At 43.1% G+C, this 23,810-nt stretch overlaps 1 long non-coding RNA gene and 1 other non-coding gene across 4 annotated transcripts in view; one reads left to right on the top strand and one right to left on the bottom strand.

The window, feature by feature from the left end:
• The window catches only part of LOC113593592 (uncharacterized), a 138,074-nt gene that overhangs the window by 5,826 nt on the left and 108,438 nt on the right, over positions 1 to 23,810 (bottom strand). Inside the window, exons 4-5 of one of the 3 annotated variants that reach the window (XR_008297059.1) lie at positions 15,928 to 16,034; positions 14,070 to 14,146 (exon numbers count right to left, since the gene is read on the bottom strand). This is a non-coding gene — a long non-coding RNA (uncharacterized LOC113593592). The other 2 variants (XR_008297060.1, XR_003413874.2) reach the window with 2 other exon arrangements.
• LOC113593619 (U6 spliceosomal RNA) lies at positions 15,794 to 15,902 on the top strand. The gene has a single exon (XR_003413898.2). It is a non-coding gene; the product is annotated as a U6 spliceosomal RNA (small nuclear RNA).

The raw sequence follows: 23,810 nt of genomic DNA, 5'->3' as shown, positions 1-23,810 counted from the left end.
CCCTTATGTGGATCCTGAGAAACTTAAGAGATTCTGATTTCTAACAAGCTTCCAGGTGACCTTGATGCCGCTGGTCCAGAGGCCACACTGAGTACCAAGGAGAATCTCTGATTTCCTAAGTATTGTTAAAACCTAGATTCAAAACAAGTTTCTGAAAGATGACTTTCTGGAGTTCTTTCTTGCTGGTCCTCCTAGATAAATATCGACAACAGCAATAGTAATCACCAAAAAAACAGTCTGACATTCACGGAGCACTTAGTGGGTGCAAGCAAGCCTCGTCTGACTGTTACCATCTTGTGAGAGGGCTGTCTGTGGCTTAAAGAAACGAAAGAATTTGTTCGGGTTCTCACTGCTCCTAAGTTACACAGCACTAACTCAAACACTGGCTCTTCAGATGGGCTCTTATATATGACCGTCTCTCATTTTCCAATGTCTTATTGCGGGTTCAGCGGGGTTGAGCATGTAAAGTTTGACCTTTGCTTTCAAAAGGAGTATTTTCCTGGTGCGACAGAACTAAGCCAATAGTGCAAAGCTACCCATGAAATCAGATGGGAGGTGCAGGCAGACAATGAGTGATACGTAGGCAAAAACTCACCCGATAATGACCTGCCGGCTTAGTCTGCACTGATAACAAAATGTTTTCCCCTGTGACTATTTTTTGTACCTTGCAAAGCAGATGCTTAGATTAGGAGAGCGTTGCCACCATACTATAGGTTTATCCAAAACTGGTGAAGAGGTAAGAAAAAAATGTACCTATTATATATTTTTAAGTCAAAATTACGTTGTTTTCCTTGAGCACAAATCAAAATGCTTGGATGGGACACTGAAAGAACAGTTGCTAAAATAACTAGTAGTTTGAACTTCATCAAAAATTAAAAATTTCTACACTTCCGATGGCACAGATGAGCCACAAACCGAAAGAAAATATTTGTAAATCATCTCTCTGGTAAAGGACTCGTATCCTTACAAGTCAATAATAACCCAATTAAATAATGTCCAATACATCTGAATAGACATTTTACCAAAGTAGACCTATGATAACCAATAAGTACATGAAAGGTGTTAATACCATGAAGCATAGGGAAATCCAAGTTAAAACCACAGTGAGATACACATTCACACTCATTAGAGTGGCTGTAATAAAAAAATATAAGTATTGACAAGAGTTTGGAGAAACTCTGACACATTGCTGGTGTGAATGTAAAATGGATCAATTACTTTGGAAAAACAGTTTCAGTCATGCAAAGGATTTTGTTTCCTTGTAATTTCCTTGTACATTGAAATGCCATTTTGGTGGTAAATTTCACACGCTGTGTCCTTTTTTTTTTTTTTAACAGAGTTCTCTATAGGCCTCGTTTTGTTTTGTTTTGTTGTTGTTTTTAACACTTTTTAAAAAAATGTTAATTTATTTTTGAGAGAGAGACAGAGCACGAGCAGGGGAGGGGCAGAGAGAGAGGGAGACCCAGAATCTGAAGTAGGCTCCAGGCTCTGAGCTGTCAGCACAGTGGGGCTCGAACTTGCAGAATGGGAGATCATGACCTGAGCCAAAGTTGGACACTTACATGACTGAGCCACCCAGGCACCCCTGTTGCTGTTGTTTTAAAAAAAATTTTGTAATGTTTATTAATTTTTGAAGGAGAGAGAGACAGAGTGTGAGTGGAGGTGGGGGCAGAGAGAGAGGGAGACACAGAATCTGAAGCAGACTTCAGGCTCTGAGCTGTCAGCACAGAGCCTGATGCGGGGCTTGAACCCACAAACTGCAAGATCATCACCTGAGTCGAAGTCAGATGCTCAATGGACTGCTGTTGTTGTTTTTAAATGTTTATTTACTTGCGAGAGTGAGCACACATTCACATGCACTAGTGGGGGACTGGCAGAGAGAGAACGAGAGAGAGAATCCCAAGTAGGCTCCTTTCTGTCAGCCCAGAGCCCCATATGGGGCTCGTACTCCCCAGCGTGAGATCATAGCCTGAGCCGAAATCAAGGGTCAGACGCTTACCCAACTGAGCCACCCAGATGCCCTAGTGTCTTTTGATGTAAAGAATTTTTTAATCCAAAATATTTAAAATTCTCTAGTTTATAATAGCCAAATTATGGAAACAGCCCAAGTGTCCAACAACTGATGAATGGATACAGAAGATGCGGTATCTATATACAATGGGATATTACTCAGCCATAAAAAAGAATGAAATCTTGCCATTTGTAATGACATGAATGGATCTAGAGAGTATAATGTGAAATAAGTCAGCCAGAGAAAGATAAATACCATATGATTTCACTCCTATGTGGAATTTAAGAAACAAAACAAACAAAGAAACAAAGAGACAAACCAAAAAACATTCTCTTAACTGTAGAGAACAAACTGGTGGTTACCAGAAGGATTGGGGGTGGGGAGGATGGGTAAAACAGGTGATGGGCATTAAGGCATGCACTTGTCGTGATGAGCACCGGGTGAAGTGTTGAATCACTATCTTGTGCACCTGAAACTAATATGACACTATGTTAACTATACTGGAATTAAAGTTTAAAAACATATTTTAAGTCCTTTAAAAAGTGAAAAAACTAAACTTAGATCTTTTTTGTTGTTGCACCTTCTGTTAACCTTATTTATCACAAGCATCGGTTCCTACCCCCAAACTCTGAGTAGTTGATTTTAAAAATCAGCTTTTAAAGTTTGTTTTAACCTGTTGATATTTGTTCATTTTAATTTGCACTTTGTCTTTTAAATTTAACAGATTTTTAAAACATTTTAGAATAGAAGCCGTTTGTAAGTATTTCAATATTTCATAGTTCCTTTGATATCCTTTTGCAGTAAGATGTGTGCATATTTGTATGTGCTTGTGTTTATTAATTTCCCTTCTCTGTCTTCATTCCTTCCTATGTCATTTTTATATAGGATGTGTTGTGCTGGTTAACTTTGCAATTGAGTGCAGACATTTCATAATAAGATCCAGAAGGACCGGAGGAATAGCCCTCAGCACAAATGAAGTGACTTTCTCTGCTTGCCTCTGGGAAGGGGGTGAATATGCTTGTGGCTGTATGGAATCTGGTTGCATGATGTTAGCTGGAAATCGTTTTTTAAAAATGTAAGTACAAGAAGGGTTGCTGGACAGTGAAAAAAGTGAGATGTAGTAGAGCCTTACTTGTTCGGCGGCTCCTCCCTTTCTGATGGGGGAATGGCCGATGGCACGTGCTCCACCTCCTGCAACAGAGTCAGAGAGAGATGACAGATTGTCCTGCTCTCCTCCCTCTGGACGCCAGAATGATAGCAGGTGACCCGGAGCAGCCAATGGGCTTTGAATCGTGGTCGAATATCACAAGAAGAGTCTTCGTGTTCACTCATGGCAGTCTGTTCCTGTCTTAGGGCTGGGGTGCTAACGCTGCTCCCTCTGCCTCCATTGTTCTGTTCCCAGCCCTCTCCGACCTCCTCCTTGACTTTCAGGTCTCTGGTCAGAGGTCACGTCCCTAAAATAACTACTCCATCTGCCTTCTCTGACTCCATTTTTCTCTATGGCATGCATCACTACCTAGAATTATTGTTTATTTTTTTCCTACTAAAATGTATTCTCCATGAGGATATAAACATTCTGACTTGGGGCAGAATGGCTCAGTTGGTTAAGTGGCTCAGTTGGTTAAGTGTCTGACTCTTGCTTTAGGCTCAGATAATATCTCATGGTTCATGGGTCCGAACCCTATGTCGGGCTCTGTGCTGACAGTGTGGAGCCTGACTGGGATTCTCTCTCTCTGTGTGCCTCCCCTGCTTGCTCTCTCTCTCTCTCAAAATATATAAATAAACTTAAAAAAACAAAACAAAACATTCCATCTTGTTCCCCACTTTATCCGCAGGGTCCAGAATAGTACACAGCACAAATGAGTGCCCAGTACCCTTTTGTTAAGTGAATACATAGGAAAACTAGCCTGGTGCGTTTGAATGAAACTGGTTAAGCTGCAATGAATTAGTAACAGTTTTCTTGGGGTGATTTGAATCTTGAGTGAGTGACACGAAGGTGAGCGTATGATTGGAGTTCACTCTCCGGTAGTGACGTGATTCCTGTGTTAACTTATGAAGTTAAGTTAGGGAGTTGTTATAAAGCATGAACATTTAGTTGTACAGACTCTAATTTAAAATGGCATCTGCCTGTAGGCTCTACGACAGTATCTGACAACTTCCCCTTGGACGCATCTAAAAACTAAAAAACAAAAAAAGATAGACACCAGCCCTGATAGACGATCAGGTGCAGAATATCAGAGGAATTCTCACCAACTATAAATTAAATGGCGTGCAGTATTGGGAAATCCACTCACGGTTCTCTCATGAAACAGTACCACCTGCTTCCTCAAAAGAAAGGAAGAAACACTTCGTTTGTAATTAATTGACAGAGCAATTAAAAAAGCAAAAATAAAACATATACTTACAAGGAATTGCAGAGAAAAGTTTAGCAATTAAAGGGTGAGTAAAATTTTTCTGGCAAATGTAAACAGAAAGGCTCAGGGATGGCAAAACTAATTTCTGACAATTTAAAATCTGAGACAACGGGGCACCCGGGTGGCTCAGTCTGTTGAGCCTCTGACTTCAGCTCAGGTCATGATCTCACAGCTCTGAGTTGGAGTCCCGCATTAGGCTCAGTGCTGTCAGCACAGAGCCTGCTTTTCTGTCCCCCTCTCTCTCTCTGCCCCTTCCCTGCTCGCGCTCTCTCTCTGAAAAATAAGAAGACTCAATAGGTCTTTTGTATACAGAAACTATACCCTCCTCTTGGATATCCATTAATGTTTTAAAAAATTGACCAGGTGTTAGCACACTGAGAAAATAACTTCCCCAAATAAAAATACATCAAGTATCTTGAACATAGTGCGATAAAATTAGAGATAAATAGTAAATGTATGTTATAAATCTTAGCAGTAAATAAAAATACTTTCCCCCAGGGGCGCCTGGGTGGCTCCGTCGGTTGAGCGTCCGACTTTGGCTCAGGTCATGATTTCACGGTTGGTGAGTTCGAGCCCCGCGTCGGCCTCTGGGCTGACAGCTCAGAGCCTGGAGCCTGCTTCGGACTCTGTGACCCCCCTCTCTCCACCCCTCCCCCACTTGTGCTCTGTCTCTCAAAAATAAATAAATGTAAAAAAAATTAAAAAAAATACTTTCCCCCAAAATATTGAGGTAAAGAAGAAACAAAAAGCACATATTTACTGGCAATTTAGAAATTAATGAGACAAGAATATCTTCAGAAAACCAGGAAACCCAAACCATTAGCAAAATTATTGGCTTAAATATGTTCATCATGAAATAAGAAAGAATAAAAGTAAATGAAGTGAACCAAGTGTTTATAAAAAGGGGGAAAAATAAGGTGAGTGTTCGCCACAAAAACTTATCAAAATGACAAAACATCCATATTGAAAATAGAAGAAAAAATAACAAATACTACAGCAAAAACTGGTGGATTTGGCCAAGAAGAGCCATACAATTGACAAATAATTCTATGGGCTTAAAAATAAAAACAATGCAAAATAGACAAATCTTGGGAAATTTTTACCCAGGACAAAAAGAAGAGAAAATATAACAAATACAATTTCACATGAAAACAGAGCAAAGAAAAAGAGATGCCCTTTCTTTTAAGGTGTTGGCAGATTTCAAAGAAATGAATGTTTTTCTGAGAGAATATCCAATCACCAAATAATCATGAAAAAACAGAACTGTTTGTCAGAAAATTATCTCTAATATAACTTCAGAGGCCAAACAAATGAGGTTTTCAAACTTTCAAGAAATAGATAATTCCTATGTTTAATGCATAAAATTTTCCAGAGTAAGATAGCCACGATTGCCATAACATAATACTACAGACCGAGTGGCTTAAACAATGGAAATTTGTTTTCTGACAGTTGTGAGGGCTGGGAGTCCAAGGTCAAGGTGGTGGCCGTGCTGGTTTCTCTTGAGGCCTCTGTCCTTGGCTTACAGAAGGCCCCCTTCTTACTGTGTCCTCCCCTGGCCCTTTCTCCGTGCCAGACTCCTGGTGTCTCTTTCTCTTCTTACAAACACACTAGTCCTATCTGATTAGGGCCACAACCTTAGGAACTCATTTGACCTTCCTCACCGCCCTAAAGGCCCAGTCTCCAAATACAGTCCCATGGGGGTGAGAGTTTCCATGTACGAATTTTGGGGAAACCCAAGCCAGTCCATAACGGATGGAATTACAGATAAAAAGAGAAATCTGAAATTTATAGTTCTGTCTTAGAGAGGACATGTATGAACAGTTATGTCATCAGTAGTAACAATGAATATTCTTTAACACTTCGCAGTCCATAAAACTTGCTCATTTGTATTATCTCTCGGATCACTCCAGTGCCATCTCATCTGAGGGCTTCTCTGAGTAGCACCTCCCTGGATCCTGTGCTATTAGGTCCGTGTAATAGGGCCATTGCTCTGTAACTCACTTCCTGGATTGATTTTTCTTTTGAACACTTAGCATCATCCACTGTATTTATTTGTGTTGTTAGTTACTGCCTGTCCCTTCCATTAGAAAAGGCTTCCTGAGGGCAGACTGCATCTGTATTGTGCCCTACTGTACCTCCGCACCTAGAACATAGGCGCATAGTAGGTGATCAAAACATTGTTACAGGAAAGAGTAAGTTGTCATGTCACCTCTCAATTAACCATGTGGTTATGCAGGTGGTGCAGGAGCTGTTAACAGATGAGGGACCAGACGTTCACATGAGCATAGGTGAGGGGTTCTGATTTCCTGTCCTGTATATTCTTCCCATCATCAGACAGGACAGTCTTCACGACTCACATTCTTGTCTGAGATGATTATATAAACGTGTTTTCTTTGGGGAGAAAAGTGTCATTGAGATAGAATTCACATGCCATATCATTCATCCATTTAAAGTATACAATTCACAGGTGCTTGGGTGGCTCAGTCGTTTAAGTGTCCGACTTCGGCTCAGGTCATGGTATCAGTTTGTGGGCCCGAGCCCCACGTCGGGCTCTGTGCTGACAGCTAAGAGCCTGGAGCCTGCTTAGGATTCTGTGTCTCCCTCTCTCTCTGCCCCTTCCCCACTTGCACTCTGTCTTTCTCTCAAAAATACACATTAAAAAACATTTAAAGTATACAATTTAATGGGTTTTAATACACCCACAGAATTGTGCAAGCGTCACCACAACCAATTTCAGCACATTTTTTTTATCCTGAAAAGAAATACCCTTTTAGGTGGTGCACTTCAATTCCTCCATCAACCAGCTCTAGGCAACCGCTAATGACGAGTTCCCTTCCCTCTGAACTCATCTCCCTCTCTCTGCTCTGGCCACACTGCCCCTCCACTGTCCCTCCTACTTGCTCCCTTCTTCCTGTGATCCTCTCCCCACCTGCTCTAGTCCCGGCTGACTCCTTGTTGTCATCATATCTCAGCTTCCTCTGGGTCTTCTGAGTGTCTTCTAGAAACTGAAAAGTGCATAGCCACCCTGCCCAAGCTTCAATCCAAGCTCTGTTAGCCTGACAACTGTCTGACTTTAGGAGAGCCTCCTTCTCTGTTTCAGTTTGTTTTTCTGTACAAGGGGACAATAATGGTGCCTCCGAGGATTAAATGAGCTATTATGTGAAAAGTGCTTAGCATGCTGTCTGGCATATAGTCAGCACCGTGTTCATATCATCACCATTACCATCTCCACTTCCACCGTTGTTATTATTAACCATTTGGCTACAGGTATCAGGGAACTTGCAAGTAAAGTGTATCACTATCGATCCAACGATTCACTTTAAGAAATGTATTCTAGAGGCACCTGGGTGTCTCCGTCGGTTAAGTACCTAACTCTTGGTTGCAGCTCGGGTCATGATCTCACAGTTTGTGGGATCCAGCTTCACGTTGGGCTCCGTGCTGACAGCTTGGAGCCTACTTGGGATTCTCTCTCTCCCTCTCTCTCTGCCTCTCCCCCGATTGCATGTGCACACTTTCTCTCTTCCCCTCTCTCCCAAAATAAATACATAAACTAAAAACAAGGCAACCTAAGTAAACAATTGGACAAGGACATAAGGGTTTGTGGGCATCATGGGATTAAAAATATTTTTAAAAAAGAGGAGTGGAAATTTTGAAACAGAGTGCATGTTGGTGAAAAAGCAATGGAATAATACACAGCCTTATTAAGACTTACCTACACCGGGAATTCTCAACCTTTTCTTGTTCTATGGACCTCCCAGCCTGGAGAAACGTAATGGATACTTTCCTACAATAATGTTTTTAACTGTATAAAACAGAATACACAGGACTGCAAAGAAAACATTTATGTGAAAATAAAGCTATCAGACATTTAAAAACCTATAATATATTAATAAATAGGATTATTTGTATAGAGACAAATAAGATCTAGTAGGTCTAAGAGTTATAATTTTGAACTGCTGGTGAACAAAAATACACCAAGATATATGTGACAAGCTTGAGACAGATTTGCAGGTACAGCTAACATGACTGTGATTTCTTGCCTATATCAATAATTGGAAGAAATGTTAAATTTCAGTTGGAGTCTGTGAAAATAAAGATATAATCTTTTTCCACACCCAAATCCACAAACCCTCAGGTTTAAAAGCCATGATCTAGCTTATGGGTCCCCGGATGGTTTCTACAAAGGTCCAGATAATAAATACTACAGGTGCATCGGCCATACTTTCTTGGTCACAAGTACAGTTGAAGAATGTGGGGAATAGGGATGCTGACCCTCCTGCTGTCAAAAATCTGCATATCACTTAAAAAAACTTTATTATTTTTTTAAATTTTTTAAAAAATGTTTATTTTTGAGACAGAGAGACAGAGTGTAAACAGGGGAGGGGCAGAGAGAGAGGGAGACACAGAATCCGAAGCAGGCTCCAGGCTCTGAGCTGCCAGCACAGAGCCCGATGCGGGGCTTGAACTCACACACAGTGGGATCATGAGCTGAGCCAAAGTTGGATGCTTAACTGACTGAGCCACCCAGGTGCCCCTAAAAGACTTCATTTTTAAGTATTCTCTACACCCAACATGGGGCTCGAACTTACGACCCTGAGATCAAGAGTAGCATGCTCTACTGACTGAGCCAGTCATGTACCCCCAGCATATAACTTTGGACTCCCCAGAAACTTAACTAGTAATAGTCTACTGTTGACTTGAAGCCTTTCTGATAACAGCCGCTTAACACACATTTTGTATGCTATATGTATCCTATACTATGTTTTTCAAATATAGAAAGCTAGAGAAAAGGAAATGTCATTAAGAAAATCATAAGGAGGAAAAATACATTCAGAGTGTTGTACTGTCTAAAAAAAAATTCACATATAAGTGGACTGCACAGTTCAAACCCTCGTTGTTCAAGGGTCAACTGCGCTCAATATTGCCGTTGTAGTGAGAAAGTGATATGTAAACAAATAGGTGTGGTTGTGTTCCGATGAAACTTTATTTCCTCGAACAGGTTGAGGGCCTGCTTTTGGCTTCTGGAACACGGTTTGCTGTCCCCAATCTGGAGTACTATTTTCTGACACAGAAGAATGTTCCTAAACTGCTAAGTGAAAAAAAATCAATACTTTTTATTTGATACATAATTATGCACTGTCCCGTTGGTGAAAAAAGCATATCTCTATGTTTGTCTTTGTGCATATGTATGCAGGGAGGTATGCATCTAAATACACAAGTCTGAACGACCAACAAAACTGTTAAGAGTGATTATTTCTGGGTGATGGGAATACGAACAATATTTTTTTTCCTTTATCCCTTTCTATAGTCTCTCATCCCCCCCCCCATCAGTATGTATTCATTTCATAATGAGAAAAATAAGAATGAAAAAAGAATTAATTTCAGTGGGCTTTAAAAGCCCAAACTCACAAGGAACAGAAGCTCCCCCTTGGGTCCTCTTCATCACTTCTAAGTCCTTAAAGAGAATGAACTCACTGGCATCCTCTCACTGTCACAAAACAAATGCCAATACTGACAATGTTTTATGTGGTTCAGAACATTACCCTGAGGGGGCTCCTGGGTGGCTCAGTCGGTTGGGTGTCCGACTTCGGCTCAGGTCATGATCTCACCGTCCGTGAGTTCGAGCCCCTCACTGGGCCCTCTGCTGACAGCTCAGAGCCTGGAGCCTGCTTCAGATTCTGTGTCTCCCTCTCTCTCTGCCCCTCCCCCCAGTAGGACTCTGTCTCTCTCTCTCAAAAATAAAATAAAAACATGGGACGCCTGGGTGGCTCAGTTGGTTAAGCGTCTGACTTCGGCTCAGGTCATGATCTCATGGTCCGTGAGTTCGAGCCCCAGCGTCGGGCTCTGTGCTGACAGCTCAGAGCCTGGAGCCTGCTTCGGATTCTGTGTGTCCCTCTCTCTCTGACCCTCCCCCGTTCATGCTCTCTCTCTGTCTCAAAAATAAATAAACATTAAAAAAATAAAAACATTAAAAAAATAAAATAAAACATTATCCTGAGAAGGGGATCCATTAGTTTTCTACAGACTTCCAGAGGGGTCCACGGAACAAGACAAAGTTAGTCTGTCTCCTGTAGGGTCTACACCAAGGATCCTGTTGCAACCCTCTCGGAGTTAAATGGCCCAAGTTTAATGTCTTCACTGCAGCCCTCAAAGGATTACAATCAAAGTCCACACAGACGCCAGCTCAGGACTTGCAACTGGTAGGTCCTCTGTAAATGTAAAGCCACCCTCCTTCCCATCTGGTGGTCAATGGGACCTCCAATGCGCTGCGAAGATGGAGATCTTGCCGAATGCTACCTCAGAACCCCGGGGCCCCTCACTCTCCCCTCCAGCACGCTACCCATCAACATCTCTGTGATTTCTTGCGGTCTCCGGTGTCACTCCTGTGCTATTCATCCTAAAGAGGAAGAATACACCTCAAGTAACAGTGTACAGAATTTCCTTCAGCCCTCTCAAACCTAGGGAGACAGAGAGCTTTAAGGGGACCGCACCCTCAGCAAGGTGAAGACCTTGGCCCCAGGCAACGCGGCCACAGCCAGCAGGGTAAGGAGCCTCATTTCCCACGATGCCTCTGGGGCTCACTCTTGTCCAATCCCACCTCAACCCCCTCGGCCTATTTCTGACTCCTTGGCTTTGCTCCAGCTCAGCCCTGGCTCAGAAAGCAGTCCCTCCCCCTTTTCTCAGTCATCCACCAAGGATCGGAGATCTCATGTTCTCAGGAGAAACATGTCTACGACCAGTTCATTCTATACAACCTTTTCCCTCTGCTGATGCCTTAAAATTTTTTTTCTGAGCTTTATTAGAAGCATCTTAAAATTTTTACTTTTAATGTTTATTCATTTTTAAGAGAGAGAGAGAGAGAGAGAGAGAGAGAGAGAGAGAGAGAGAGAGAAAGCCAGCAGGGGAGGGGCAGAGAGAGAGGGAGACACAGAATCCGAAGCAGGCTCCAGGCTCTGATTTGTCAGCACAGAGCCCGACATGGGGCTCGAACCCACGAACCGTGAGATCGTGACCTGAGCCGAAGTCAGACGCTTAACCGACTGAGCCACCCGGGTGCCCCTATCATAAGCATCTTATTATACATATCTTGATTTATTCGTTACCACTTAACGTAAAAAAGCAGACACACAATGTTTTAAAGACTACTCGAAGCGGTCCCTGGGGTAGGAAACAGAAGGCTACCACTTACTAGTGATGCAATTTTGTTAAATCCCTCTTGGAGCCTCAAGTTGCTCAGTTCCCACTGCCCAAATGGGCATGATGGCTTGTAGGGTTCTGGAGAGGATTAACACAGATATTCTATGGGAAAATGTTTGTTGTAATTTTCCATAGCAGTTTGGGAAGCCCAATGCCTAAAGGAGTCAGGCAGCTAATGTAAAGGAGTCAGGGGAGGAGGCCAGAATGAGGCAGTAGGGGTTGGTGGGGACTACTGTGCTTGGGACAGGTTCCGTCTAAATGGACAGGCGTTGCTCAGCTGTGTCCAATTATGTCTATGCAGGAATGAGGACCCAGTACTGCTGGAGTTTAATTTTCAAAAAAGTTTTTTATGATGTTTATTTTTGACAGAGAGACAGAATGCAAGTAGGGGAGGGGCAGAGAGAGAGAGGGAGACACAAAATATGACTAGGGGTTCAAACCCACGAACCGGGGGATCGTGACCTGAGCCGAAGTCAGATGCTTAACCGACTGAGCCACCCAGGAGACCCTGGGATTTAATTTTCAAAGAGAAATCAGAAATAAAGACTCTTTGGGGCATCTGGGTCACTCAATCAGTTAAGCATGAGACTCCTGATTTCAGCTCAAGTAATGAGCTCATGGTTCATGAGATTGAGCCCCCAGTCAGCTCTGTACTGACAATGAGCGAACTTGCTTGGGATTCTCTCTCTCCATCTCTCACTCTGCCCCTCCCCCATTTGTGTGTGTGTGTGTGTGTGTGTGTGTGTGTGTGTGTGTGTGCGCGCGCGCGCGCACGCGCACACACACACACACACACACTCTCTCTCTCTCAAAATAAATAAACATTAAAAAAAAGAAACTGGGGCACCTAGTTGCTCAGTCAATTAAGTGTCCAATTTCGGCTCAGGTCATGATCTCACGGTCTGTGAGTTCGAGACCCACATCGGGCTCTGTGCTGACAGCTTACAGCCTGGAGCCTGGAGCCTGCTTCAGATTCTGCATCTCCCTCTCTCTCTGACCCTCTCTGGCTCACACTCTGCCTCTCTCTCTCTCTCATATAAACAAACACTAAAAAAAAAGAAATAAAGACTTTTTATGATATTTCTTGAGTTTTGAAACATTGCATTTGCCAAATACAACCCAGAGCCTTTCTTATAGAAAGCCAATTTACAACTCTGTGCTATGTTTGTGTACGTTGCGTTAAACTAGAACAGACATCTGGATTGGGTCCCTCAGTTATTTTCGCTTCAGTGTTTTCTTCACTATGTGCTCTGTGAGTCTAAGGTGTTTTTTTCTCACCCCTCCTCAATAACATTGTAATGTTCTTGTGGGCAGTTCACATCTCCTGTATTGAAGTATCATTCAAACTGGGTTAATCATCTCGGTAAATAGTACTCGCTTGTTAGTTCTTCATATGGCTCTCTCTCTCTTTTTTTTTTTTTTTGTGGTGAATATTTCTTTCTTTTTCTTTTTTCTTTTTTTTTAATATGAAATTTATTGTCAAATTGGTTTCCGTACAACACGCATTAAATTTCAGCATGAGTCAGCAACTGCCTGAGCTGCTTGTTAAAAATGCTGATTTGCCTTATCAATTCTTTCCAAGGTATATGCCCAGGAGAAATGTGTACATATATCCATCAAAAGACATGTACAAGAATGTCCATAGCAGCTCAATTCATAATAGCTGGCGACAGACGTCTATCCAATTGTCCGTCAGTGTCAGAATAAATACAAAATAATCATTCACAACAAAAATCTATATGGCAATGAAAATGAATTAACTGCAACCGTGTGCAAGAACGTGGATGGATCTCACAAATGTAATGTTGAACAAAGGATGCTGGACACCCAAGAATATGCGGAGTGTGTTTCCATTTATGTAAATACAGAAATTGGCAGAACCCAATGTATGGGGTATAAGGATAGTATCAGGATAACTGTTGGAGAGAGGCAGGGACAAAAGGGGACACCAGGCACTTCTGGGGTGCTGGCAGTATTTCTGGTTGCATGGACATGTGAAAATTCACTGAGCTGAACATCATTTATGCTTTTCTGTACATTACCACCTCAATGAAAACCTAACATGCTAATTCCAAGGCTGCACCCCACACTGACAGATGGGAGTCCCCAGGCATGACCAGAGCGGGTCATTACACGACTTCCCTTTCGAGAAATACATTGCACTTGGAAGAGCACAGATTTATTCCTCCAAGGGGCTTCTGCAGGCACTCTTGGCTAACCCACCCAGCACATGCATTTCCCAGCTTCTCTTGTGTATTTCTACATTTTACTGGATGCAAAAAGCGACATAAAATTAAGAGGCGTTATGGGTACATTCAAAGGCACTTGAGGGCATAGAGAGAGACAGCTCTGATAATGTGCCAGCTTATAAAATATGGCTAAATAAAATTAAAAGTTTATAGGGTGACTAAGAAACCATATCCCCGGGGAAAAAGTCAAGCGTTCACCGCCGCTGAAATCCAGCCGAATCCTGGCTTCCCTGGGGAAGGAGATTGGGTGGAGGCCAAGAGGCTCTGGGGCTTTCCTGGAAGGAAAAAAGGGGAGGTTCTCTGACTGAGGTAGGGACAGGGAAGGACCAGCATTGTAGACATTTTGGGAGCTGCACTCTCGAGCTTTGTTTTTGTCAGTGTGGGAATGCTGAAGCTGAGAGATTTATTCAGGTCACATTTATTTACAATTTGTGCTCTTGCATTTAAGAATCCAGAAATAAATTGGATGTCAAAGGGACACCAAAAAGGAATCTTCTAATAAGCTACAGGAAGGTCCAGACTGCATATTTGAGCTTCATCTTTGAATCCCCAGCACTTGACACCATGCCTGGCAGATAAGAATACTCACTAACTTCATTCATTCATTCAGCATCTATTTATGGAGTACTTACTTTAGGTTAGGTACCATTCTTAAGTAGTTGAGACAAATAGAAGTCTCCCACCTCAAGGAGCTTAGAGTCTAAATGATGGGAGATCAGCCAATTCATCAGAGATACAGTATGTTCCACGGTGGGAAGTTCGAAAAAATAAATCAGAAAAGAATAGAGGGTTGGAGGCTTGAGAAATGTTGCAGTTTTACTTGGGGAGGTTGAGGAAGGTCTTACTGAAAATTTGAGCAAGACCCAAGGACAAAGAGTAAGCCATGTGGATATGTGAGGGAAAAGCCTTCTAGGTAGAGGGAACAGCAGATGCAAAGGCCCTGTGGCAGGAGTGTGCCTTGTGTGTTTGAGGATGTCAAAGAGGCTAGAGTGGTTGGTAAAGAACGAATGAGAGGAAGGTAGAAAGAAGTGAGATCCAACAGGTGATGGGGCTGCTGGATCATTGGCTGAGAGGATTCTGGCTTTAACTCTGAGTGAGTCAAAAGCCTTTGGAAGATTTTAGATAGAGAAATTACATGATCAGACTAATTACCGATTGAATGATTAAACATGGCACTGTACACACCACAAATGACTTTACTTTAACATACGTTATTATATTTGATCTTCAGAAGGACCGTAAGAGGAAAGAAGAACAGGAATTGTTAGCCACATTTTCCAAGGATTACGTTATGGAAATTAACAGCATGGGCTTTGGAGATACACAGATCTGGGCTTGAATCTTAACCCAGCCACATGAAGATCCAGGACTTTGTGCAAGAGTCAGCCTCAGTTTCCCCATCTCTGCAATGGAGAAAATAACGCTATTGGGAGAGAGGATTGGATACAATTACCAATAGACGTGCCTCATTCAGTGTCCAGCACACTTTTTGCTCAGTAAGTGACATTTGTTGCCACCCTGTCCAGCTGGAGGTGGTTGCAGACATCATCCAACTTTGAGGATCTAAGAGATAGTCTCCAGAAACCCACGTCAGCATTGGCTGGAGTAAATACAGAGATTCCTGGGCCAATGCCAGATCTCCCGAGTCCTAATTCTGTTGCTTTGGAACCTCATTTCAACAATTAAGAACTTAAAGCGAATGTATCAATAGAGCAGAGGAGCATGGAGGTTAAGGTAGCTCCGATATAATAACTGAATAAATTACATAGCTCTTCTAGCTACGAAGGAAGGTTCTTAAAATGACATTGTACTTAAAATGAACTCACCATAAAAAAAAAATCCATTTGCAATCCTCTGATTAGTGTTTCACTTTAAACAGTCAAAATTTAGTTTAAAAGAAACTCTACATCCAAAAGATTATCGTGCTCACGTCAGCATCACGTATACTAAAACTGGAATGACACAGAGAAGATTTGCATGGACCCTGTGCAAAAAGATGATCTGTGTACCATCCAAGTCACCCTGTGGGCTCCTCGGGGCTACAAGCACCACTTACTTGGAGCATCACTGGAAAGACCACAGGATGTAAAGGAATAATTTGAGCATCATGTCCCGTGCTGACGCTTTTGTCTCAAGGTTAGGGCACATAAGTAACCGGTTAGCCTAGGGCACAGAAGGGGCAGATGAAGACAGGGTCTGGTTCCTTCCAGGAAGGCTGAAAATAGACACGTTGGTGCCACGCTCTGGAACATTTACACAAGGCAGGGAGCCTCAGTGCGCCCAGGACTACTTTTGCCTAGGGAGACCCGGCAACCGGTTCAAGTGGTTGTCAAGCTGTAGGGCTTGGAGTCTACAAAAAAGAACAGACCTGTAGAGGTTAAGATTTACGCTCTAGGACTGTAGGAGCACCACTTCGAACACACAGTTCATGTGGATTCTTGGCGGACTCCTCCTGGCTTCTATTGCTGTTTCTTTGCCTTCTTGGGCTAAAGTTACTCAAGTATTTATGAAAAGGGAGCCTCACGTGTGGCTGAGGTCCAGCACAGTTCAGTGCAATCAACTTGCAACGCGTCCTCAAATATGCTACGAGACTGATTTGGTTACTACGTATTTGATTGGAGAGAACCAAATGGAATTACTACCACTGGCAACCATTTATCAAGCACCTGCGTTATCTCATGAGCCACGCTAGAGACTTTTACTGGTAGCTTACACACAGCATTTCTGTAAAAGGGGGCCTCATGAGCCCCATACTTTTAAGTTCACCCATTTATTTTGAGAGAGAGAAAGAGAGACTGTGTGCGAGCGGGGGAGGGGCCGGGAGCGAGGGAGAGAGAGAATCCCCAGCAGGCTCTCTGTGCCCGCAAACCGTGAGATCATGACCTGAGCCGAAATCAAGGGTCGGACACTTAACTGAGTCACCCAGGCGCCCCAGCCCCGTTTGAAGGATGATGAAATATAGCGAGGGAAAGTAACCTGCTTGAGGTCACACGGAGACTTAGCCACAGGGCTCAGTTCAAATTCCAGCCTGCTTCGTGCCCAAGTCCCATTATGCAGACGTTCGGACACCAGACGAGGTTTTCACGGCAGAGAGGAAGGCAGCAAGGCTCTGCGGAAGGTCACTCTGTCCAGGCATACGTGGAAGCAAAACGTAATGGTGTCCCGGTATTGGCTTGACTGAATTAAGAACGATTGCGAACCAGAAGTGTGGAAGTGCTAGACCAAACATCTGAGTCCACACGTTACAGAGCGAGGGGGTTATTAATACCGCAAGACAAGGACACACGTCTCTTACAATGAGCACTTCTGCCAGCAGGTGATATACCCGCAATGGGTCTCCTAGCATCATGCTACGGTTGTCCCGGGGGGGGGGGGGTGGGTGTTCTGCACAAGCCACCTGGGGTGGAATTCAGCAAGACGGGACAGAGTGTGGCTAATCTACTCCCCTATCAGTAGCTCGCAGTTAATGCCCAGTCGGCTGTCAGCTTCAACTTCGAAGACTAGTCACGCAATCAGGTGAGCTGCGGATGTGAAAATGGTTGAGCAGACCCTTGGTATTCTCAGATGTCACACTTAATAACAAGGATGTGAACACAGGGCTTAAAGGTGCCAGCCACCGTTCTAAGCAATTTTTACATGTGACAGCTCATTTAGCCTCTGAGGACTCTCATCCCCATTTTACAGACAAAGAAACAGAAAAGTAAACTAACCCAGGATCACACGTCCACTCGGTGGCAGAGCTTGAATTTAACCTAGGACAGGACGGCTTCGCAATTTTTGGTCTCCACGAGTTAGTCTGAAGATACACAGCATGGAGTCATGTGTCATTCTTCAGCGGCATGCCACGACATTCTTTTGCTAAGAGGGGCTTTGTGCAACAAGCGAGACATTTAGCTAGGGACTGAGCCCAGTTCACTGAGCCATGTCTGAAACCTAGAAAAGTTTTGCTGTTTTCTAGTTAACCTAATGTGGACCTTTCAGGGAAAAATTATATGTCATTGTAGGTGTAATAACTATGATGTTTTTGATTACAAGGAACAAAAATGCCAACTAATAGTAGTTTTAAAACAGAGGCAATTAAGCATTTTCTCATACAATAAGAAGTCTGGAGACAGTGGCTCAAAGATCCTCAGCATGTTGGTGATATCTCTCCTCATGGTCCCAAGATAGTTGCAGCAGTCCCAAGCATCACATCCCCACACCCCCTCATTCCAAAAAGAAAAGAAGGTGAAGGGGGCAAAACAATTCCCTCCTTTCCTGCAGGAAAATTATTTCCTAGACGTTGCCCTACTTCCAGTCACATTTCATTAACAGAACTGTGCCATCTGTCAACTCCTAGACCAGTGTTTCTCAAGCTCATCCCTATCAACATTTTGGGCCAGATTAATTCTCTCTTGTCAGGGGGCCATCCTGGGCATTGAAGGATGCTTATCAGCATCCCTGACCTCTACCCACTAGGTGCCGGTAACGTATTTCCAGGTATGACAACCCGAAAATGTCTCCAGGAACTGCCAATGTCCTATGGGGATATGAGTGTGTGTATGTAAACTTGACTGGGTTGAGAAGCATTGCCTTGGATGAATGAGTGGCAAAGAGAAATGGGATAGTCATGGCTGGCTTAGACCAATCATAGATCAGCCCCCAAGGCTAAGCACGCTGCTGCCTGAAAAAAGTTCTACCTTAAGGAAAAAGTGTAATGGCCGTGGATTTGGCCATCGTTCCCCCTGTTGCTTTTTTGTTTTTAAAATAAATGTTCTTTATTGGAAAGTCCAAGGGGGAGAACTGAGAAGGACATTTTGTCTCTTCTTATAACTAAGAAAGCATTCATGAGGCATATCATTCATGAGGAAGAATCAGGTCATAGAAATGGGAGTTTCGGGGCAGGTGGGTGGCTTAGTCGGTTAGGCTTTCGACTCTTGATCTCAGCTCAGGTGATAATCTTGTGGTGTGTGGGTTCGAGCCCCGTGGCTGGCTCTGTGCTGACAGAGTGGAGCCTCCTTGGGATTCTCTCTCTCTCCCTCTCTCTCTGCCCCTCCCCACTTGCTCGTGGGTGCACGCTCTGTTTCTCTCTCAAAATAAATAAATAAACTTGAAAAAAAAAAAGAAAGAAGTGGGAGTTTCATTGATATCTAATCTGTGGCTTTGGTGGCCACAGGAAAACAATCACGGTTCAGGACGGCCATTCTTCTTTTTATTCAGAAAACTTACACCAAACTGCCTTTCTCTGAGGGCATTCCTCTTTTTTTTCTTGCCTCACCTCTCTTTCAAAAAAAAGATAGGGGCACCAGGGTGGCTCAGTTGGTTGAGCTTCCAACTTTGGCTCAGGTCGTATCTCATGGTCCATGAGTTCGAGCCCCACGTCAGACAGTCTGCTGTCAGCACAGAGCCCGCTTCAGACCTTCTGTTCCCTCTCTCTCTCTGCCCCTCCCTACTCTCAATCTTTCTCTCAAAAATAAACATTAAAAAAAAAAAAAAGATGGGCTCTTGGGTGGCTCAGTAAGTTAAGTGTCTGACTCTGGGTTTCAGCTCAGGTCATCATCTCACAGTTAGTGAGTTTGAGGCCCACAGAGGGCTCCATACTGACAGTGCAGAGCCTGCTTGGGATTCTCTCTCTCTCCCCCTCTCTCTGCTCCCCTGCTTGCTCTCTCTCTCTCTCTCAAAACAAACAAACAGACAGACAAACCTGTAATTGCCCAGGGATAGATATTTGGTAAACAAGGACTTCAGGTGGAAAATTCATTGATTTGTTCCTTAGTTACATGCTTTGGACATTTAAAAATAAACACCGGTTAAAGTATAATTGGCCATTTTATTCCCAATGTGAGAACAGCTCCCCTCTTGTAAATATGATTATTGGAGGGTGCGACAATAGCCAACTTGTACAGAGCACTATGTTCTGATGCCCCGGGAGATGGCTGGACGTGAATGAAGGCTGTGTGGTAGGTGGCCGGGCTCCGTGTTGCAGAAGAGCCACAGAAGCCCAGTGACGTGCCCCAGTTGCATAGCCAGTAAGAGAAGGGACTAAGCTCTCCGGAAGCTCAGATCTGGGTCCCTTTCTTGTTTTCAAATCACTTTCAAAAACGAAGATTATGGTTGTATCAAGCCAATATAAAACCAAAAGAAAACCTATCTTCTTCCATTCTTAGTGCTAAAAGATAGTGAAAAAACAAGTGTGTTTTTTTTAGAAAGCAGTAAGGAAGTGCTACCCTACCCTAAAATACACAGTGTGGCCTTTTTAATTCGTGTTTTCGTAAGCAAGAGCCTTTAAAACATAACAGTCATCCCAGTGTTTCCATATTTAGAGCAATCTTTTATATTGTTTTTGCTCTTTAAATTTTTTCTTATTAAACATGTTTACAAAAACGTAGAGAGGGACTTTGATGAAAACCATGGTCGGAAGAATAGTTCTTTAAAACCCAAAGCCACACCTGCAACCCTTTAAATCCAAGCAATGTTTTCTAGCTGAAAGTTCTGAATCTCATCTTCTACATACAGCTGAAAGTTTAAAAATAGTGTGAGGTTAAAATGACCGTGGGCAGTCAACTGGACAGAATTTACCGATGCTTTTCAAACAAACAATTTGAAAAGTTTGGGGTGGTTTTTGTTTGGTGTATGTGGTGTGTATGTGCATAATCATAAAATAGATTTTTTTTTCATTTCATCTCATTTCATTTTTTCACTATCCTTTAGCAACAAGACACAGAGAACATTGAGAATTCTCAAATGGAACCCAACTTGCATTATTAAAGAGAAAACCCAGGATCAATATGAAATTACTGATCTTAAGGGCTACAGACTCTGATGAAGGCTGAGAACTAATTATAATAAAAGAAAATTCTGCTAGTTTAACCCACCCCCCAACCCTGGAGGCATAAAAACTTCAGAAATTGATTCATTTTCTTTTTCACTCAGATACTTTATAATGATTCAGCAAAACAAAGTTATAAATACTTCAGCACTGAGTAACATTAAATTGGGAGCAGATTTGAACCTATTCCCCAAAGCCAGCTTGCCTCGGAAGTCAGCAGTATTAGGATACGCTTCAGTGGAAAAGTTTATCCCGAATTGATTGGAGCAGAGAAAATAAAATCTGATCCATATATTTTTAAACTCCTACTCTTCATCAGGTGCTCCGTGCATCTCCCCCCTGCCCTCGTGGCATTTAAAAAAAAAAAAAAAAAACCTTTTTCAAAATATTTAATTTGAAAACACAATCAGATTTTGTAGAACTAAAAAAAGAACAACCTTAAGGTGAGTATATATGTATATAGAGCCAATTCTCGCTATTCGGGGTACTTTTGCTCTATAAAGTCATAGCAAACACTGAATTAGTGAATAGCGAATCATTGCCCCTAAGGGAACTACAGGGCTCTGTTCCTGCGAGCCTTGGCTGTAACATTTTGTTAAGCGATCAACACATAGTTTTGTTTTATGTGTGTTTCTGCTTAAAGACATCTTACTTAATATATATTGTTGATTCATTAAATTGAACTTGTGGCCAAGAACACTATAACTCACGTCTGAACGACATTTATCTAACACACATATTTTCTTCAAAGGCACGCCACGGCCTTATGCTTAGGAATACCAGAGAGCACTTTAGCGCTCTCCTTGCAGGCCACTGTAAACAGCAAAATCGCCATCGAAAAGCACAAAAATGTGGAAAACGTGGTGCTAAGTAGACTGTGAAAAGGACACTTGTTTAGAGTGTGAAAGCTGAAACAAGAAGGCAGAGGGTCACCTTCCTTGATCTCAGCTGGGAACGTGCAACATGCATTACGGAGACTCAAAATTTTTGCCGCTCTGCGCGTGTTGGTGCAAAAGGGCTGCCTCGTATTGAATTTGTGGTTGCAAATAAATTTTAGCAAGCAGGTGACAGGACAAATACAGAATGCATGAGAAATGAGGATTCACTGTATGTATAGATATATTTATACATAGATGTGTACGTACATACACATATCTTATCTGATGGAGCAAAATATCTGTTCTCTGTTAACTACAGCTAAGTGAAAGGAAGAGAAGCATTCTCTCCACCAGGCCTTTGTATAAAACCCTCTCGTCAGGAGGAAGTAGGCTCTTCAGCCTGGGAAGGTTTGCCGGCAAGGCTGCGGAAGAGACGGCAGGATCGATCTCCTGCCTAAGACACGGAGTCCTTCGAGAGTGGCAGACCGAAACGACTAACTTGGCAGTTTTTAAGGCACATCTACGGCTTCCAGGTCAGAGACCTACTTACTAGGTGTGTGTACTTGGGCAAAGCCTGTAATTGTTTGATGCCTCAGTTTTCTCAACTATAAAATGGGACTAATTATGGAACACCTCTCTGAGTTGCTGGAAAGATTAAGTGAGATACTCCAGGTAATGATGAAAAAGCACCGATCTTTCTTAGAACAACCAGTCTTTCTTAAGAACAGGATGTGGTAACTCCTGAAGAGGTGCAACGTGTGAAACACACGACCAAGGTATGACGTATTATTGCCCAGAAAGGCTGATCGACGCCCCCAGAGCCAACCAAGGGGGATAGAGGCCCAAGTTCAAGCGCTCTAGGCTTTGGAGGCAATCAGCGAATCCCAGAAAGGTAGGACAGCTGACTTTGTTTTATTCTTGTTTGTTTGGTTTTGTTTCTACAGAAAGTCAAAGGCATGAAAAAAAGAGGGATAAGGGATCTATTTTAGACTATGAGATGGAAGGGACATAACAATCTAGTGTATTTGCAGATGAACCGATTATAAAAAGACACTTTCGAGACAACTAGGGATAGCTGCATTCTGACTGGCTAGTAAATGGTATTAAATAATTCTTGTTAATTTATTTATTTTTTATTAAAAACAATTTTTTTCACATTTATTTATTTTTGAGAGACAGAGAGAGACAGAGCACAAGCAGGGGGCGGGCAGAGAGAGAGGGAGACACAGAATGGGAAGCAGGCTCCAGGCTCTGAGCTGCCAGCACAGAGCCCGACGCAGGGCTCGACCCCACGAACCATGAGATCGTGACCTGAGCCGAAGTCGGACGCTTAACTGACTGAGCCACCCAGGCGCCCCGAGTCCCACTTGATCTCAGCTCAGGTCATGAGCCCACGGTTTGTGAGTTCAAGCCCCGCGTTGGGCTTTCTGCTGACAGCTCAGAGCCTGGAGCCTGCTTCGGATTCTGTGTCTCCCTCTCTCTCTGCCCCTCCCCCACTTGTGTGCACGTGCACGTGCACGCTCGCGCTCTCTCTCTCTCTCTCTCTCTCTCAAAGATAAATGAACGTTAAAAAAATTTTAATGTACTTCTGGATCTAAGAAGAAAGTGCAGCTCAGTTATTCTACATGGTTGTTACTACTCTGAGTGAACATTTAAGTTTGAGAGAGAGGGAGACAAAGAGAGAGAGAGATGCGTAAGTAAGCAACATTTGCTAAGGAACAGCTCACTCAGCAACAGTCTGGCACCTCTGGGGTGCTTGAGATATTAAAAAAAATATATTTATTTCTGAGAGAGCACGAGGAGGGGAGGGGCAGAGAGAGAGGGGGACAGCGGATCCAAAGTGGGCTCCACACTGAGAGCACATTTCCTGATGTGGGGCTTGAACCCTTGGACCACGAGATCATGACCTGAACTGAAGTCAGTCGCTCAGCTGACCAAGCCACCCAGGCACCCCCCCCCCACCCCCGAGATCTTTGGAGTGATCTGTGGGTTCAAAACTCTTTTGTAACAATACTAGGCAGCTGGAGCCTGCTTTGGATTCTGTATCTCCCCCTCTCTCTGCCCCTCCCCTGCTCATGCTCTGTCTCTCTGTCTCTCTCAAAAATAAACATAAAAAAAAAAAATCTAAGACAGAAGTGGCATCACGGTGGGTTTACAGGCCAATGCTCACTGACACAATATGAGGGCCCTCTCCCTTGTTGGTTTTCACTGTGTTCTGACTTTGAATTAGTCACCGACATAGGGATCTAGATT

This window comes from Acinonyx jubatus, chromosome A2 (genome assembly GCF_027475565.1).
Source record: "Acinonyx jubatus isolate Ajub_Pintada_27869175 chromosome A2, VMU_Ajub_asm_v1.0, whole genome shotgun sequence".
Lineage (NCBI taxonomy): Eukaryota > Metazoa > Chordata > Mammalia > Carnivora > Felidae > Acinonyx > Acinonyx jubatus.
This window is presented reverse-complemented; position numbering and strand designations above follow the sequence as displayed.